The 17,623-nt window shown below is 42.1% G+C and overlaps 1 protein-coding gene across 5 annotated transcripts in view; it reads right to left on the bottom strand.

Annotated features, from left to right (window-relative positions):
* Positions 1 to 17,623, bottom strand: part of LOC112914739 (BEN domain-containing protein 5) — a 1,350,915-nt gene that overhangs the window by 284,630 nt on the left and 1,048,662 nt on the right. The window lies entirely within an intron of this gene.

The raw sequence follows: 17,623 nt of genomic DNA, 5'->3' as shown, positions 1-17,623 counted from the left end.
GTACTTTCATAAGGCTCTCAATTCTTGGCTTGGTGAAAATTGTTATAAATTCAGATTTCAGGGACGTCTGGGTGGCTCAGCAGTTGACTGTCTGCCTTTGGTTCAGGGCGTGATCCCGGAGTCCCGGGATCGAGTCCCACGTCGGGCTCCCTGCGTGGAGCCTGCTTCTCCCTCTGCCTGTGTCTCTGCCTCTCTCTCTATGTGTCTCTCATGAATAAACGAATAAAATCTTAAACAATATATAAAAATAAAAGTAAATTTAGATTTCAGGGTGACTAAGTTTTCTAGAGAAAACTTAGAGGTGCTGGTGGTCACTAGCCTGGCCTATCAGCTTTGTCATATGTTCTTGTAGTCAGGTTTTGATATGATGGAGTTTTCAAATAAATGCTTTGTCTTAATAAAAAGTGGTCATGTATTGTGGACTTCAGAGTTTCGCTGTGAATGGTGAATCATGAATGTGTTAAATACTCAAATGCTTTGAATCTGAAAAGGGTTTCTCAGAAATCTGGGCCTGGAAGCATTGTTCTAGTTTACTAAGAGAACATAAGAGTGTGAGCCCACTCTGTAAGGTTTGGGATGATGGAGCCAATCTGCCCTAACCAAATGCCCTTTAGAACCCCCGTCAGAGGCAGCATGCTGAGATTTATCTATTATTCAAGATTAAGCACCTTTCAAGTGCCTGGGATGATGCCAGATGCTAAAATCTAATGGTCAGCAAAAACAGACGTGGGCTCTGTCCTCACAGAACTTAGAGGCTATTGGGAGAGACAGCTGTTCTTTAAATAATCACACAGAAATGTGTTTAATGGGATCCCTGGGTGGCACAGCGGTTTGGCGCCTGCCTTTGGCCCAGGGCGCGATCCTGGAGACCCGGGATCGAATCCCACGTCGGGCTCCCGGTGCATGGAGCCTGCTTCTCCCTCTGCCTGTGTCTCTGCCTCTCTCTCTCTCTCTGTGACTATCATAAATTAAAAAAAAAAAAATTAAAAAAAAAAAGAAATGTGTTTAATTGCACTCTGAGATTGGTACTATGAAAGAAAGAGCAGTGTTCTATGAGTACATGTAGGAAAGGAGTCTGGCCAAGATTAGGGTTCAAGGAGGGTTTTCCTGAGTCAGTAAGCTTGTGCTGAGCTATGTAGGCAGGATTGGGGTGAAGGGAGCAGCAGGAACACTTAGGAGAGTGTTTGCACTGAGGTAATTTAAGCGTCCATAATCTTAACGAAGACCCCATCAACTCTAAAATAAACAATTTAAAATAAATACAATCTTAGTAAAAATAATTGGCTGCTATGTAAGAATGCAGCTTCAAGACCCTAGAATTCTCTTTCCAATTAGGATGCTATTTTTAAGTTCCTCCAATAAAGAAATATGGGGCCAACACTGATCCAGGCTATATTGTAAACTTTAAAACTTTGTATTTTCCTGCTGTCTCAACATCCCCACAAACAGGCTCCAAGCACCCTGCCCACGTGACCAGATGCACCAGTGTGAAAGGTGCCTCAGGCTGGCCCTGGGGTTCAGGTTTCTCAGCTCTGTGTCCTTCAAAGGGCGTGCAAGGGCCAGGGCGTGGGGAAGGAGGGCCAGCCGGGCCTGATCCACGGGGCAGGAGGGATACGAGCAAAGAGAAGAGGAGGCTGCGTGGGACGGCTGTGCAAATGTCATCAGCGGCACGGCCAAGGACAAGGCGCCTCAGGACACACAACCCCTCAGTGTGTGGGGCTGGGGCTCCCCCAGGCCGACTGGGAGCTCCTTCGTCCTCCTGTCGGGAGGGTGAGAACGTCCCATCAGCAAGGACAGAGCTAGGCCTGTGCCTGCCACAGCTGGTGACCCGGCGTGGCAGGTCCTGCTCCCGAGGAGATGTGATGGGTAATTCAGAGCCAGTGTGCACCAGTGTGAAAGGTGGGCCTTTGTCACAAGTTCTCCTTTCTTATCCTCCCCGACCATGACCTAGTAAGATCCAAGTGCATCAATGAAATCCCCTCACATCTTTTCTTGTGTACCCCCTTCAGCCCCAATAAAGGCACTTTCCCATGGTTTTCACTCTCTGCTCCCCACCTGCCCCCACCTGCTTGGGTGAGCCCACTCCCTTGGCAATGCCTCCCACATGACCCCTTCTTGGTGACTGTCTCTCTAGGACCTGTGAGTATAATAAACTTTGTTTCCCTGTACCTCTCCTTGCATCCACTCTTGCAGCCCCCACCCCCCTGACAGGCCATCAACTAAAAGAGCACAGCATAGGCAGAGGGGCTAACATGTTCAGAAGTCTTATAATCAGAGGGAATATGTAAGTTCTAGGAATTAGAAGAAGCCAGTGTAGAAAGAATGGTGGAGGTGGGGGAGGAGTCTGAGACAAGCCTGGAGAGATTATACTAAAAGTTTTGGAAAGCCAGTGGGAAGGTTTAAGTCAATGGAGATGGAAATAGTGAGACACTAAAATGATCGTATGGGCTGTTTGACAAGTAGGTTCGTGGAGAACAGTTGGGGGCTACTGTAGTTCAGATGAGAGACCATGACATTTTGGACCAAGGTGGTAGCAGTGGAGAAAAATGGATAGATTTAGATCTTTAGGAGAAGCAACAGAAAGAGCAAGGGTAAAGGAGAGGTGACCCAGATACGTGTCCCGGTTCTATTACAAATTTCTGTAAAACCTTGCACAAATCCTTTCTTGGGACCTCAGAATCCTCCTCGGCCACCAGTGAAGCCCTCAAACCTCCTTGGGTTTGATAGGAATGGTAGGAGTCTGCAAATTATAGGGTTCTGGAATCTTTCAGAGATCATCTGATGCTGACACATTGCGGGTCAATAATTTTGCGATTCTAATCCATTTCTCCCTCTCTCTCCCTCAAATGCCAAAGAGTATCCATTCTGAAAACTTACTTGCTGGAATAATACGCAAGCCTGTAGCTTGATGATAAATAGTTGTGACACCTTGAATCAGGCTATGAACCATACATTGCCAGGTGTCTGCTGCACAAAAGAAAAGAAAAAGAATCTCTCATTGGAAGTTTCCCCTAGAGACCAAAAAAATCAATAACAAAAAATCAGTGTCAGATGGGGAAATGCCTTGGCTGATGATAATGATGATGATACTCATAATAATTCCTTAACTTCATTTAGTGTCTCAATATGCCTTGTCTCATTTGACACAACAACCTTGTGAGGTATGCCAGTTCATTGAATTGAGTAGAACGAGCTCAGGAGAGAAGAAAAGAAATATCAGTGCTTAAAGGGACCTTAGCTATTCATTTGACAAATGTTTATTAAACCCCTACTATACTATGTGCCAGGCGAGTTCTCTGTTCTTCAGGGGGTTAAAAGATAATAAAATATGTAATATTCTATGGTATATGACAATATTGTATAATAACTATATATAAAATAGTATTTATTGTTTATAATATGTTTTTTTGAAGGGAAATTCATACGATGGTGTGTTAGCAAGTAAACAGGAAAAGGCCGTTTTTAATAGAATCGCCAGAAAACCTTCTTGGCAAGGTGGCATCGTGGACAAAAAGAACAGTGACCATGAAAGCGAGTTATGGAAAAGGGCTTGGTTTGTCTTAAGAATGAAATGGACAACAGTTTGGCTGGAGCACAATGAATGAGATGGAGTGATGTGAGAGGAGATGGGTGTGGACCATGGAAAATAATTTGAATTTCGAGTGATGGGAAAGGATTAAAGAATTTTAATCAGGAGGGTGAAATGATCTGAGTTTAGTTCTTAGAAGGTCACTCTGGTTGATATGTGGATACTGGACCATATGGTGGCAAGAATTACAATTAGCCAGTAGCCAGACCAAGTAGGAGGCTACTGAAGGAAGTAGTCCAGGTGAGAGTGGGGGTTGGTGTCTGAAAGAGAAATACGGGGGAGATAAAAAATAATGGGTAAATTCAAAATACATTAGAGGAATAGAGTAGATAGGAGTGGGTAATGAATTTGGATGTTGGCTAAAGAACATTGTTTTACCCTCTTTATCTTTGTATGTGGACAGGCTGAAACCCAGGAAAGAACAGAGATGGGAAAGAACTGAAATAACACCTGAACTCAAGACTTCAAATTCCGCCTACAGTGCTCTTCCCAGTACACCATACATCACTGCTCCAGGTGACACCCAGCATGTGGTGGGTGGAGGGGGCCTTGTTGAGTTGGGACACATAACTCTTAATAACTCTCAACAGGTGCCAAGTTGGTGTGTGGCAGGGAAGCTTCTAGGCCTCTGGGTATTTGTATTCAAATAGGAGTCCTGCATTTGCTTCATTCCCCACTTGCCAACTACTAGTCCTCCTAGCCCAGGGCTGGGATCAGGAAAGCGAGACAGCCTCCAACCCTGCGGAGGGCAGACGGCTGCTCTCTGCTGATCCAGGAGAGAGAAATGGACAGATGATGAGCGTGCTTTGTGCTTCCCAGCCTCACAGATGAAAGGATGGGTCTACGTCAGTTTGAGCCCAGACTCCTCCAGAAGGTCATGTTATCTTTGGTCTTGCAGTTTTCATATTTTCATTAGGATATTTTTTGAACCATGGTCAGTTACAGCCCAGGGGGTCTCGCCCCTCACTCTACTCATGTCCTACTCACATGGAACACTTCTAAGGGTTTACATTATGCTTATAATCTTTCTTATTAAACGACAACACTGCCAAAGACAGAGACGTCTTAGTGTGGAGCAGTGTCTGGCAGAGCACCTGGCACAGAGTATATACTCTGTAACTATTTCCTGAGAGGATAAAGCAGTTACCCTCACCTACCCTTGGTTTCCCCAGCTTCTAAAGTGGAATAATTCATAGCTATCTTATAAGACTGTGAAATTTAAGTGAGTTAATATGCATGTGAGATAGCTAACACAGTGTAGGAGCCTAAGAAATGAATTCATCTATTACCTCTATATCTGAAGCCTTTTTTGCTCAACATCACTAGATACCAGGGAATGCAAACTAAAACCATAACAAGATATCGCTACAGATTTATTAGACTGGCAAAATAAAAAAGAAATACTGATGATTTCAAGTACTGGTGAGGATATAGAGCAATGGGAACCCTCACATGTTATCAGTCGGAATGCAAACCTGTCTTATGACTCAGAAATCCACTGCTAGGTGGTTAGTTACCTAGAGAAATGAAAACCATGTTCATGTAAAATCTCAGAAAAGAAAGTTCATAGCCTCCCTATTCACGATGGCCCAAACTGGAAACAACCTAGGTGTCCTTCAATGGTGAATGTATAAACAAATGGTGGAACATCTGTGCAAGTGAAGAGTAATGAAAAGGAACGAGCTATTGATAAACACAAAGCTCTGATGAACTGCAAAAGCATTAAGAGGAAAAAAAAAAAAAGCACTAAGCGAAGTGAAGGAAGCCAGTCTCCAATGCATGATTCCATTTTCATGACATTCTTGAGGAGACAAAACTACAGTGGTCCCATGCTTGCCACGGCTGGGGGAAGGCTGTGGCTACAAAGGGACCCCAGGGAGTCTCTGGGGTAATGGAACTGTTCTGTGTTCTGACTGTGGTGGTGGATATGCAGATGTGTGCCTGTGTTAAACTTCATAGAGCTATACACAAAAAAGCCAGTTTAAGTGTGTATTAATCTAAAGAATTAAATAAAATTAAAATCTTGCTCAAGTTGGCATTAACACGGTACCTGGCCTCTTGGTTCGAAGATGTTTGTTTGTTTGCTTTTAATCTAAGGGTAGTATCTTGGTTATTCAAGCTACGTCTCATTACAAAATGTAAAAGATGAGAGAGAAGGAGCAAGTTGCAGATAGTGTTGGAAGTATGTGGGAGACTGCCTTGTCTGGAAGTTTCTAAAGCTGGAGCAGCTATATCATTTCAATTCAATCCTGAACTTTCAAAGAGGAAGCAGCCCCCCTACCCTTGTAAAGCTTTGCTAGTAAAACTGTCCTTGCACTGGGCCAGTGATAAATCTCCAGAACGCCATGGTAATACCCATGGAGAAGGCAAAAGGGGCCTTCATAAACCATGCGATATGAACTAGTACAGATGTTGCAGTGGGAATTTATGGTTTTCGACGGATCCTTATCTCTTCTTGCCAGTTTCTGCACATTGAATCATGCACTAGCAGAGTCTATTTTAAGAGCCATCATTTTTTTCTTTAAATATTAAAAAAAATCTGTAGCAATTAATTTCTTCCATACTGTTCTATCATGACAAATAAATGTGAAATGCATATTTACAGAGCACATGTAATTGCGTTTGGGCACATGCAAATGACATGCAAATCTTACATTCTAAATGAGTTTGTTTATCATTCCTGAATTCTAATCCAAGGACCTTACTTTTTAAATTCAGTTTACATTCTGACATGTATACAAATGAGTTTGACTCTGGAAAATAACTTAATAAACTCGGGGTTAGCTATGCAATTAGAGGAGGCATCTGGGAGCTATAAAATCTGGGAAACAACATTTACATCTTTTTTCTGCATTCAAGGTTTCAATTTCCCAGCTCAAACGCTCTCCCTCCCAGCCTGCACTCCCCTCACTCTACCACCCCATTTCCCATCATTCTGGCAAACCCATCCTGTGAAATGGCTTTTGGTTTTTTCTGGGGGAAGAGAGAAGAGTGGAATTCACTGAGGATGATCTCATCAAGTCATTGTCCTTGGTGCAGGTTTTCAAAAACTAAAGTCAGAGTGATCAATGAAATGAAAACGAACACAATTAGCATTGACCAGGACTTTCATTCAGGTTTCTTATGGTTACGGCTGACCCGATTGTTCCGTGGGTGCGCGTCCTCCCATGGATGATTGTCCCTCTCAAGAAAGCGATGAGCAGTCACAAATCTGATTTGTCAAAGGACAGGAGAAAGAGTAGAGAAAGTGGGATTACATTCTATCATAGCTTTCAGAGGGAGGAAAACAACCACGAAACAACGTGGAGTGAAGGGTCCTCAAAACATTAAAAATAAAATGACCGTATGATCTAACAATCCCACTTCTGAGCATATAGTCAAAAGAACAAAAAACTGGGTCTTGAGGAGATATTTGCACGTCCATGTTCATAGCAGCACGATTTACAACCGCCAAGAGGCGGAAACAACTGGAATGTCCTTTGATGGATGAATGGGTAAATAAAACACGGTGTGTACTTACAACAGCATATTGCTCAGCCTTCGAGCAAGGAAATCCTGTCACATGCTGCAACATGGATGAACCTTGAGGACGTTATTTTAAGTGAAATAAGCCACTTACAAAAAGACAAATGCTATGTGATTCCACTTATGTGAGGTATCAAAAATAGCCAAATTCATAGGTACAGGAAATAGAATGGTAGTTACCGGGGGCTGGGGAAAGGGAAGAAGAGAAGTTGTTTAACGGGCATAGCATTTCAGAATTACAAGATGAAAAAGCCTGGGGCTCTGTTTTACAACATTGAGACTATACTTAACACTATTGAACTGTATGCATAAAAATTAAGATGCTTAACAAACCAACCAACCAACCTTCAAACACTGCCCACGGCAGGGGTACCTTAGGAAATAAAGTTTTAGGTATAATAAAGTGACCTTGTTGGTCATTGGTTGGCTCAGTTGGTTAAGCATCTGACTCTTGATTTTTGGCTCAGGTCATGACCTCAGGGTCATGAGACTGAGCTCCACTTGGGGCTCCCAGCTCAGTGGGGAGTCTGCCTCTCTTCCCCCTTTGTCTCTCTCTGCCCCATCCCTCACTCACACAAGCGCATGTTAGCACTTTTTCTCTCTCTCAAAATAATCAAATAAAATTTTTAACAATTTTTTTTTTTACAATTTCTGAAATTTTCACAAGGTGATATTTTGCTTACAAGGATATACAAATTTCTAAGAATGGTGTTTTAGTGTAAATATATTGTTTAAGTGGAGGTTTTATGTTCAAAGGGTCCTCTTTTTGCTTCTAATCGAAGTCAGATTTAAACAATGGCAGACTTTTGAGACTTGAGGCAAAGTATGGTCCATAAGCAAATCTGGCCTGCTGCCATCTGTTTTTATGTGGCCCATGAGCTAAAATAGTTTTTGTATTTTTAAATGGTTGGAAAATAAGCAAAAGAACATTTTGTGACACAAAAAAACTATATAATATTCCATTTTCAGTGTTCATAATAAAATTGTATTGCTTTCCCCCCCACCCCCACCCCCCGTACAAAGTAGAAGCTGAAAACCCCAAATTCTGATTTTCATAGAAGGATAGATTCACAGGATCTTTCAGTTGAAAAGACACCTTGGATCGATCCAGTATAAACCTCTCACTTTACAGACAAGGGAACAGTGGGAGAGGTGAAATGACTTGCCTTGAGTCCGTGTTGAAAATCTCTGTGCTAAGTACTCTCCTCTCTTGCTGACCAGACCAAACTACGTGTCAAAGTGTGATTCAGTATTCCCTTCAGCTTCTTCCTGACCCCACCTGGGTAACACACACCCAATGTTACATTCACCATAAGCTGTGCGCACCTCCTGGTGTTGGTGCACCAACCCGGAAAAACCTTGTGTACAGGCTCCAGCCTGTAGAGCTCACTGTTCCCCTTCCGCCCCGTGCACCCATCATGCTGGTCTCCGTGGGTGGGGGTGTCCACCCGCCTCTGGCTCCACCCACCTCGAGCCTCCAAACCCCGCCCTGCAGTTAACCTGCTCAAGTCCCTCCCCACTTAAAGAGTTTCCTTTAGTCCTGTGGCTCCTCTTTCCTTTCTTTCCCAGCCAAGCTTTGGGAGAGTGGAGTGTACACTTACAATCTCTCCTTCGCTTTCCACTGACCTCTCTTACCCACCTGCAAGCTGATATCCAGCCTCCCTCCCTCCAATTCCCAAACCCCCAGCCCTGACCCTTCTCCACAGTGACTTCTGCGGGGTTTAAATCAATGGACGCTTTCAAAATCTTATCTCATTTGACACCAGTGATCACTCTCTCTTCTTGAAACTTACACATCGCTCACATTCAAAGTCATATGCCTTCTATCAGGAAAGACGAAGACTGATAGCCTATTACTCCAGCCATTTTCGGGGTGTCTCTATGTCTTTCCTGTCCTCTTTGCAGTAAAATGAGGACATGAATAACCTCTCATCACCCCTCCTGCCCATGTTAACACCCGTGTATCCTTCAAGACCCAACTGATATTTCCTCCTCTTGAAGCTTTCTCTGCCTGCCTTCAAAGAGATAGTCCTTGCCTCCTCACTTGTACCATACATTATATTTCTGTCACTTGTCACCTTTATCATACTATATGCATTTACACATTTGTACCTAACATGGATTGCATTCTTCTCGGGGCAGGCAGGCAGGGGTATGTCCAATATGTCTCTGTGTGGTAAGATGGGATGGCACTTTATGATCCTGCCCCCCATTGGTATCCTCTTCCCTCTGTGTTCCTATCAGAGGGAGACTTAGACTAACTCAGACAAACAAATAATCTTAGTAGGCAAATAAACATGTAAGAGCTATTGTATGAGACTCTCCTTGGGTAGTACAAATGTAACCCTTGATAGCTAGTGTTTTTTCTTGTATTAGGGACTGGTCCCCAGAAGAGATAGAACCTAAATATTTCTCAGAATAATAAATGGGGAGAGTGGTTGATTGGTCCTAAAGAGTAAGGCTAAAACTACGCTAATAAACAAAATAGTATTTCTCAGGCAGGGGATAAGGCTGTATCATCTGGAGAAAAGTGCTTGTCACCGTGAGGGATGGCTAACTCATGTAGTTCATAGCTATCATGGCTCTACCTGGAATAGAATGACTTATATTTGACTTTATTCATCAACCCGGGACCCAGTCGGCCTACAGAGCCTGGGAGGACTGAGCAAACATGCATAGCAATGGGCATCAGGCTGAACCTGAGGGAATGCACACGGTTACACTGGCATGAGTCTAGTGGGGAGCACATCTGTTTTGAAGGAGTCAGGTGTGCTCATGAGGCTGAGAGGACTGGAGACGTGCCTGCACGAGTGGGAGTTAGAAGGTAAGAAAGTTTGAAGTGAAAATTCACGAGGAGTTGATCATCCTCCTTGTGAAAGCCTTTGCACAGAGTTCATCACCTCCCACCCTTTGAGATGCACAGTAGTAGCTGAGTCGTCAGCACCACACCCTCTACAACAGCCTTTTGAGAGTTTCCAGATTCTCAAGTAAAAAGCACCTCTATGAGAAATAGTAGAGCATGGTGGTTAAGAGTAGACTCTGGGGCCAAACTGCTTGGGATCCGTTTGTCACCTACTAGTTGTGAAACCTTAGGTGAGTTACTTGCTCTTTCTGTGGCTCAGTTTATTGATCTGTTAAATGGCAATAATTATGGTATTGGCCATACTTTCAGGGGTATCAACTTCTTTGATTATCAGCAGTGTGAGACCCACAACCTGGGAGATACCAGAGGATCTCAGGCCCCAAGCACAGTATTTAGACTAAACTGACCATCTCCCATTAGGAAGTGATCGAGGACAGCAATGTGGACTTAACAAAAGGAGGGCCTGCTATGTTTGGCTTATTGTGAATCTCCTCAATGCAGGCATATGGCAAGTGCTCAATAAATTTGTAGGTCAAATGAATGGTGGGGGGCAGGACACAAGTCACAGGTACAGATCAGAGGAAGCAAGTACTGAGTCCTCCCTACTTCCCCACTGACCTAGACACTCTGTCTCAGGCTTTGGCTAATAATCCACCAGCGTCTGTAAGTGCTGGGGTCTACGATTCCTTTAACTGCCACTCATTCACTTCCTGACTTTAGGCGACTCCTTTCTCCTTTCTGCGCTCAATCTGCTTCATATGTGAAATGAAGCAGTTAGACAGGTTCAGGTATAGTGGATAGGTTTTCGCTCACGTGCGATGTCCATCTCAGTGTTTGAATAGTGGCTGCAGTATTCTACTGCAGAGAGATTTTGAAACTGATTTGAGGGTGAGCTCAAATCACGGAAATAAAGAAGTTCTGTGATGATTTAGTGATGTCATGGGTATGAGATAAGTGAGTGGCAGTCTGTGTGTCATGTATTTTTTTCAGTCTTGAAATAGATAATATACTCTACATCCATTTGCTTTCAAGTATTCCCAAAGAATTACTCAGACTGAATGAGAACATCGATTGCGATGCAATGCTTTCTCAGAATTATTAAAAGTAGTTATGCTTTTGCACATGCAAGTTACCAGCAAAAGGTTTACTCTACCAGAAGCTTCTCTGCTCAAGTGTGAGGAGATGAAATCAGGTCAAAGAGGACCCTTCTATGAAGGAAGGAGGCAAAAAAAGCGCAGACTGTAGTCAGTATGCTTAGCCACTTACAACCTGGGTGACTCTGAATGAATCACACCTTTCTAACCTCAGCTGCTTCTTTTTCACAATGGGGTATTAATATTTACAGTCACATGGTAGTAATTAGGATTTAGACAATTATAAAATACATAGCCCCTGGCCTAGTGAAGTACACTTTGTGTGCAAGACCCTCAGTATTAGTTCCCTTCTCTCATCTTCAAAGTGAATACAAGGAGTTCTGGACTAATAAATGCCTTAGGGATAGAGATTGTGTCCTATTTCTTTCTGTATTCCTAATTCTTGACACAAAATAAATGTTTAAGAAATATTTACTGGCTTGAATTGAATCGAATTCAACAGAAATGAAACTAGATGGTCTTTCAGATTCTTCTCAGTACCAAGCACAGAACTTGGCACATAAGCTATGCTCATAAACATTTGCAGAATATAGAATACGGTGGCCTGGCTCCAGGACTAGACACATTAATGGAAAATTGTATAATTTTCAGAGGAGTTCTGGAGGAAGGACCACCCAGCCACTCGCTGCTGGTACTGTCTAATCAGAAAAGCTGCTACTTGTAGCTACTTATGCCCCGTACTCTGCTTCTCAGAGGGAAGAAAATGGCCCAGATACATCTATTATGCTCTTTCTGTATTTATAGGGAGAGAAAGATTCCAATTTTCTGCTGTGGATCCAGGGGGCACTCAGAAATCATGTCCTCTCTTGTCCGGGCCCAGCCTATGTTGTTCTTGCTGGGTGGTATGAAAACCACTGCTCTCCTTTCCCATCTTGTTAGCTTGCCTTTGAAGTTCCTCTCCTGTCCCCGTGACACGGAATGGACCACCACAATTTCAAATATCTGGGCCATTATCTCATTGTTCTAAGTGACATATTTTGCCAGTAGACCTATAACTATTCTCCTTTAGGTGAGTCCTGAAGAATTTCATGGCTTTAATGAGTACATCAATTATTGTTCATGGAAGAGTCCATGTCTCCTTAAAGGTTATTTGAAGGTTGATTGCTATCTCGGTGCTTATATCCATCCAACAAATCTATCTCAGCCTTATGAATGTATTTGACCTTTTTACAGGTACAGGGGAAAAATAACAGAACAAAAGTTAATTTAGACCTCTATAATACAACATTTTTTTTCTGAAAGAAATAAAAGGGCATTGAAATCGATACCTGCACAATAACACGCTGATGAATGTTGGGACCCAATTTTCTCATTTTGCTAACTCGAGATTGGGAATTCTGAATAGTTTTCAATCCGATCCTGCATTCTTTGGGCACTGTGAAGTCTGCTGCATTGTGTCCACACAATGCTGCTGCACACTCATTATGGGAGTACCAGTGGTCCTGAAAAGGTCAGTTAGTTAGAAATGTCAGCGTTCAATGGAGCCGCACAGACCTGTGTGCGCACAGATCCAATTAGAGTGGCCAGGCACCACCACTGTAACCTGGAATCCTAATGAGCAAGCAGAGGAAAGGGGGAGGTGTCTTTTTTCCTTTTCTTTCTTCTTCTTATTCAAAAGAAACGGAGATTGCTTTTCAACCACCCTACATGGGATTGTTTAAACTTTACCAAACACCACTTAGGCTCCAGGTAGGCTGGGAGGGAACCCCAGCTTCTGCAAAGGCTGAGAGCCTGCCCAGTGCAGCCAAAGTTGAAGGAAAGCAATGAAGCGGGCGGGAGCAGTACTTCAGACTTTGGGCTGGTGGAAGGGATTGCTCATCACAAGACTTAGTTAACGAGGAAAATGGCCTTCTTAGTAACTTCATTTCTAAGATCTTTCTAAGCCCCTGCTATATGCCAGGTCTTGTGATTAAAACCTGGCCTTTATTGGGGTGCCTGGGTGGCTCATTCAGTTAAGCATTTGACTCTTGGTCTGATCATGATCTCGGGGTCGTGGGATGCATCCCTGCATCGGGCTCTGTGCTCAGTGCAGAGTCTGTTTGGGATTTTCTCTCTCCCTCTCCCTCTGTCCCCATCCCCTCACGTGTACTCTCTCTCTCCAAAATAAATAAATACGTAACGTCTTTAGAAAAAAACTGGCCTTTATAATTTTTGATGAAACTAAACCACTTGTACAAACTTGTTGACTGATGTTTCCTGAGTTCACCTATACTGGTGCTTGTCTATTTACAATCCATCACAAACGGACTTTTGGAAAAGTCCACTGATGGACTTTGATGATCCACGTGAACATGGATGCTGCAGCAGTGTCAAATTGCTATTAAAAGTTTTTAAATGCTTTCTCTCAATTTTCTTATTTATCTCATTGTGGACAGTTTATACCCTGCTACCCATCTGTGGATAATGCTTTGAGCAGAACTGCTATGGCTACCTCTCATTTGCTTGCCCAGGTTTACTTGCCATTCTTCATCTTCACTGACCCACACTATTCTAGACTGACAATCACACTGGACCCTCCTTTCTGGTTCAATCACTGTATAATTCTTTAAAAGCACTTTTTGATATTTATCTTTTGGCACCACAGCCCCCATCTATAGTTAGAACACTCTCCCAATGGTCTTTGGTCTAGGGTTCAGCTAAACATGAACCAGCTAAAACATCAAATAAGACCTTGGATAATTTTGTTACAAGTGATTCAGGGACTATACTTTGAGAACAAATGAAGGATTTTTTTAAAATTTTTATTTATTTATGATAGTCACACACACACACAGAGAGAGAGAGAGAGAGAGAGAGAGAGAGAGAGAGGCAGAAACATAGGCAGAGGGAGAAGCAGGCTCCATGCACCGGGAGCCCGAAGTGGGATTCGATCCCGGGTCTCCAGGGTCGCACCCTGGGCCAAAGGCAGGCGCTAAACCGCTGCACCACCCAGGGATCCCCAAATGAAGGATTTTTATAGAGAACCTTATTGTTGGATTCCTAAGCTCAACAGGCAGTGATGACGTGCTTGGTTCCAGGATCCAGACATTCCAGCTGCCCATCCCTTCCACTGAGGCCACTGAGCCCCCTTGTAGCCTGCCAGATCCAAGGATCATTCTAGATTCATGGTCAAGTAAGGGCAGGCACAGTGGATATAAGAAGTGTTGGGATCGGGATCAATAAATTAGCTTATTACCTATGGCAGGTGGGGTTTTGTGTCTGTTTTTGTTCCACTCTTTCTACATAGTTTTATGCATCCAGACCTTTGTTTTAGGCCCCATGACTATGTATCCTAATAGTTCTTCTCACATTTGGTTTTCTTTTAATATCTCTGCAAACTCTGGATGAACCAGTGCCTGTGTTTAGGAAGGCAGCTGAGAAGTTAGAAGTCTACCAGACATTGAGTCAGAAAACCTGAGCTCAAGTTCTGACTTTTAAAACTATAAGATTTTGTGAATTTAGGCAAATTCTATTGTTTCTTTAAGATAAAGATGCCTACTTCTTAACGTTGTTTTGTTGTTTAAAGAAAGTATTGGATGCAAAATCACTTTGACACTGTAACATGCTATATTAAAACCAGTTGTGATGGTGGTTATTATGATTGCTACTGCTATCACCTCTGGGGAGGAGAAGATGGTTTGGTGGTCCCTTCTTGAGACAGCCGTCACTGGTTAACCCTAGGGAACAAGGTGTGGACAGAGACCAGAGCATAGGAGGGAGTTGTGACCTGACCCAAATCTCTAAGATAGTGTAGTAAAAGTGATATGAGATGCTTCCGAATGTACTGCTCAGAATGGATCTGAGCCCAATTCACAAACTAATTTAATGACACTTGATACTTGATTTGGAAAAAGCAAGTTTTGTTTCCCCTAAAAACAGCTAAAACCTACCAATTCTCCTTTCACCATTGTGATTAAAAACTCTTCTTCAAAAAAGCCAGTGGTGTGTATAGTTTTTTACCAGAAAAAAAAAAAACCCACAAACTTTTGAAGGACATTCAGCCATCCAACCAAGAATGGAACTCAGTTGGGCTGACCTCCCTTATTTTTTCAGTTTCTAGAGAGATGTTTATCAGATTTATTTGACAAAGAATCAACCATCATTTGGAGGAAACAGCATTGCCAGTGCCAAATGCAGACCCTACTAGCATTTCAGAGAATGACTTAGTAGGCTGGAGCTAGATTAGTGAGGAAAAATAATAGTTATTTGTGGTGACCAGCCTCAAAGAAGGACTTCCCATAATAACATGAGCTTTCCACAGTTCTGATATGTGCCAGGTACATTATTTCATCTAATATTCACAGCAACTCTATAGGGTCATCATTATTAATATCATTTTAGGAATTGGAGAGCTGAAGCTCTGAGAGATTGTATTTTATCCAAAATCATATAAAAAGTAAATGGTAGAGATAAGATTTGAACCCTGGTCTAACTAATTTCAAAATTTCTGCTACCTAGAATTTCTTTCTTTTTCTTTTCTTTTGGTCAGAGACTCATTTTTCTATCTCAATAGTGCTGAGTAGATACTGGTAATGGCAGGTCAGTAAACCTTTCTCAGAACAAACTCCCACATTCCTTAAGCTTCTCCTCACCACTCTCATTGATGATAATTTAGACCAGAGCATGAAAGATGTGTACCACCTTCTATGACCTGCCGCTGTGTCCTTTGTCTCTGGAAATTTTAAGTACATATACTTGGATCATACCTTGCCTCAACTCAGTGGCAACCCGATACCCATTTACCAGAGTGCAAAGGGCTGTTATGAACTCGGAACTGGATATTGGGGCATGCAACCTTCTTTTCCTAAATGAGAGATCTTACTTGTCTTAATCCATTGAGACAAAAATATTTCTCACTTTCATAACCAATGCAAAGGTTCTCATAGTTTAGGCCTATATTAGGATAGAAAGACACAGATGGACAAATGAGGCTATTTATGTATGGAAGAAACAGTAACTAAAGAAGTCTCAGTTTTCTCGGAAACCTTTGCCAATCTCAAAAAGCCAGGCTAATACTTACATAATCTTGGGAGTAAGGGAAAAATCTTTGAAGGAATAATAATAGGTAAGTGGGTCTGAAAGGAACGAAAGATATAGTACTGATCATTATCATCATCATCATCATCATCGGCATTTTGATAGCCAGCCTCCAAGATGGCCCCTGAGTGATGCTCACTTTCTGGCATTCATGTCCTTGTACAGTTGCCTCCCACAGCAGATAGGCTAACTTGTGTAACTCAAAGGATGTTATAGAATGATGGGTATGACTTCCTAGGCTATATTATAAGAGACACTGCAGCGTCTACCTTGCTCTCTCTTGGATTAGTCTCTCTGAAGGAAGTCAGCTGCCATGTTGTGAGTAGCCCTATTAAACAGCCCCATAAAGAAGTCTATGTGGTGAGGAACTGAGCCCTTCTGTCAAAAGGCAGCACCAACTCATCCATGTGAATGAGGTATCTTGATTCTCCAGTCTTCAGATAACCACAGCCTTGGCTGACATCTTAACTGCAACCTTATGAGAGACTCTGAGCCAAAACAATTCAGTTAAGCTGCTAGTAGATTCCTGACCCACACAAATTGTGAGATAATAAACATTTACTGTTGCTTAAAACTGCTAAAATTTGGGTAATTTGTCACAAAGCAATGCAATCACAATAACAACTATGTATTTAAAATCTATTATGGGTCATACACTTTACTATGCTAGCCACTTTATAATATATCTAATCTTCTATAAAATTCTAATAAGTATTATTATCATCGTTCTGCTCTTTTATAGATGGTAAAATGGAAGTAAGGCACAGAAAAGCTAATAGAGTATTCTAAGGTCAACTTTAAGTGGAAGAGATAGGATTTGAACACATAATATATGTATGTAATACAAAATCCCTTGCTCTTTCACCTATACTCTGCTGTTCTACACAGGTACAATAAATAAATAGGAAAATAAATGAATAAAAAGTACACAGAGCACAAATCTGCTTTTGTGTTAATTTCTGCCAGATTAAGATACCTCTACCTATGAACAACTATATGCCAATAAATTGGATAACCTACAATAAATTGATAAATCCCTAGAAATATACAATCTACCAAGGATGAATCAGAAAGAAACAAAGAAAATCTGAACAGACCAATAATGACTAGGGAGACTGAAGCAGTAATCAAAAACCTCCCAATGACGAGAGGTCATGACCAGATGGTTTCACTGGTGAACTCTACAAACATCTAAAGAAGAATAAATGCCAATCCATCTCAAACTCTTGCAAAATATTGAAGAGACGGGAATATTCCCAAATTCATTTAACGAGGCCAACATTAACCTGATGCCAAAGCCAGAGAAAGAGACCACAAGAAAAGAGAACTACAGACCAATATCCCTAATGAATATAAATGTAAAAATTCTCAGCGAAATACTAGCAAATGGAATTCAACAGCACATTAAAAGGATCATACATCATGATCAAGTGGGATTTATCTCTGGGATGCAAGGATGGTTCAACATATGCAAAT

Source organism: Vulpes vulpes, chromosome 10, assembly GCF_048418805.1.
Source record: "Vulpes vulpes isolate BD-2025 chromosome 10, VulVul3, whole genome shotgun sequence".
Classification (NCBI taxonomy): Eukaryota; Metazoa; Chordata; class Mammalia; order Carnivora; family Canidae; genus Vulpes; species Vulpes vulpes.
Note: the sequence above shows the minus strand (reverse complement) of the source record. Positions and strands in the feature narration are given on the sequence as shown.